Below are 3,298 nucleotides of genomic sequence, written 5' to 3' on the forward strand. Positions count from 1 at the left end.
GCAATCAAACTGCAAATCTGCCTATGAATTTTTGTTATATCATGGCTTTTTTTGGTAGAATGTCATACTTTCTTTTCCTTATAACACTTTCTTATCTCATTATATCTTGTTATTTCATTTTCCTTGGCTCTCTCTTTTTACCAATCTGGCTCCTAGTTTTTTAGTAACTTAAATTCTTTCTCAACTTAACAAAGAACTTTTTTTCTTTTTTTCCCTCTTTGTCTATCACTCACATTGGTTATCAGTTTGACCTGACATTCAACCTTCTAAAACAGTTTACTGTATTATCAGAAATATCTATTCTAATATATTGAACAAATAAAAGACAATTCTGAGTGTAATACATATAATGTAGCATAATGTAATTTGACAGCGTTGAATGCACTAATAATACAACATAGTGCACTAATTTTTCCTCAGTTGTAACTAACATAAATAATCTTTTCCCCTCTTTGTTTTACCTTAATTTTAAACTTATTGCTTGATATGTTTATTCTTGTCTAACTCTCCAAACATTTTAACATTTTAAAATTATATTTTCCTTTTGCTATTATCAATAATTCCTTAAAAATTCAAAAATTTTCTTAAGCTTATTCTCTTCTCCAAATAGGAATGAGTGCTGTTTGATAGTTTTAAGAGATTCTTACTTTCTGACATGCTTATTGAATTAAAATTTAACAGAAATTAATACCACAGCATTATTTAAGAAACATGAGACAACTTTCTCTTCTACTGTTTGAGTCAGTGCTTGAAATTTTTTTTTTCTTTGCAGTTTTTGGCCAGGCCTGGATTTGAACCCACAACCTCCCACAGATGGGGCCGGTGCCCTACTATTTTGAGCCACAGGCCTCACCCCAGTACTTGAAATTTTTCTTTTTCTTTCTTTCTTTCTTTTTTTTTTTTTTTTTAGACAGAATCTCACTTTGTCACCCTCAGTAGAGTTCTATGGCATCATAGCTCATAGCAGCCTCGAACTCTTGGGCTCAAGTGATTCTCTTGCCTCACCCTCCTGAGTAGTAGGGAGTACAGGTTCTCGCCACAACGCCTGGCTATTTTTTAGAGACTCGCTCTGGCTCAGGATGGTCTCAAACCTGTGAGCCCAGGCAATCTACCCACCTTGGCTTCCCAGAGTCCTAGGATCACAGAAGTGAGCCACTGTGCCTGGTCACATGCTTGAAATTTTCAATATTCATGAGTTCTATTGTAATATTATCATGAAATGGCTATGCAGACATTTAAATTTTCTGCAAATCTGCCTATGAATTGTTTGTGATATCCTGGCTTATTTGGTAGAACATCATACTTTCTTTTCCTTATGACACTTTCTTTTCTCATTTTATCTTGTTATTTTCTATTAGCTTTTTCAAGAATATTTTCAGCTCAAAACAGAGTCCTAAAGGGCTTGCACACAAAAATCATTTATCTTCTTTTGGTGTGCTTTATTTTTAAATTGGATAGGTTTGTGTAAGATATTGCAATGGACAACAACTGGTTGCTCTCCAGGGTAGTGGCGGATTCAGAGTACCTGGCAGGGAACATCAAGTGATGAGGGTGTCACTCTCGGGGCCTTAGGTGAACACTGAAGCGACTGCTGACTTTCTCAACTTGCTTCAGCCTGACAGTGGACGGACAGCACATTATTGTTTTTAGCTTTCCTATGTACCTCCCACTATTCTGCTTTGAGAATCTCCTACATCTTCAACTCTAAATCCCTTTGTCCCCTGCATTTCTGTGTCCCCTCCCTTTTTAAACATTTCAGAATATTATAGGGGTACAAATGTTTTGGTTACATTGAGTTGCATGGTGCAGTTTGAATTGAAGTTATAAGCATGCCCACCCCCCAGGTAGTGTACACTGTACCTGCTGGGTATGAATTATCCATCCCCCCTCTCCTCACCTGCTTGATTTCCAATGAGTGTTGTTCCCATATGTGGACATATGAGAGGTAATTGATTAGTTCCAATTTAATAGTGAGTATATGTAGTGTTGTTTTTTTTTTTTTTTCCTACCAACCTAGGAATGGATCAATAAGCTGTGGTATATGTATACTGTGGAATACTATTCAGCCACTAAGAAAGATCAGAGACTTTACATCTTTTGTATTAACTTGGATAGGGCTGGAACACATTCTTCTTAGTAAAGTATCAGAAGAATGGAGAAGCAAGAATACAAGGTACTCAGTTCTAACATGAAGCCAGCAGACAATCTAATACATACCCAAATAAGAGAAAAACTCAGATCAATTCTAAGTGGGGAGTAGGGGAACAGGGAAGCAGAAAGAGGGAAGGAGGTAAGGGGATGGGGCTGCTTCCACTTAAGAGGCACAATGTTATGGTGTATGGCACACCACTTGGGGGAGGGACACCATTATAAGAGGGACTTTACATAACAAATGCAAATAATGCGACATAATTCTTTGTGCCCTCCATTAACCTGCAAATGTAAATAAAAGAGAATTCTTTGTGTTTTCCTGCTTATTTTCCTATAATGCAGATTTAAAATTTTCTAAAAAATGTCATGAATATTTGGAAAAAATATTGTGTCACCAGTGAGTATAAACTTTCCACATATCCAACAGAGAAGAATATTTCTACACACAATCACATCTATACTTAAAATTTAGCTTTTTATTGAGGATGACGACCAAATTCCCAACATAGTCTTTGCACTATTTACTTTTTTCCTTGAGCAATTGTAGAGATACATGGAAATTGAATTTCCCTGATTTCGTTAATTTTTTTTTTTTGCAGTTTTTGGCCAGGGCTGAGTTTGAACCTGCCACCTCTGGCATATGGGGCCAACGTCTGACTCCTTAGACCACACGCGCCACCTGGTTAAATCTTTAAGTTGTAGAACAGTGCACTTTTAAAATGGGTGTTCACTTTGTCTTTTAGTTTTCTAATATAAAATGTTCTAAAATAAATACCATGCTCTTTTGTTTGCTATAACCTTGCAGTATAGTTTGAAGTCTGGTAAAGTGATGACTGCCAATTTGTTCTTATTGCAGAAGGTTGCACTGGCCATTGGGGGTCTCATATGCTCCCATATAAAGGATAGAGCTATTTTTTCTAGATTTGCATAAACAGACATTGGCATTTGAATGGAGATTACCCTGAATCTGTAAATCACTTTGGGTTATATAGACATTTTAACAATGGTGGTTCTACGGATCCATAAGCATGATGTTTTCCATCTGTTTATATCTTCTGCAATTCTTTCCTCAGTGTTTCACAGTTCTCCTGATAGAGGTCTTCCATCCCTTTCATTAAATATATTCCTAGGCATTTTATGTTCTCTG

This window comes from Otolemur garnettii, unplaced genomic scaffold (assembly GCF_000181295.1).
Source record: "Otolemur garnettii isolate 467f Iridium unplaced genomic scaffold, OtoGar3 scaffold00222, whole genome shotgun sequence".
NCBI lineage: Eukaryota > Metazoa > Chordata > Mammalia > Primates > Galagidae > Otolemur > Otolemur garnettii.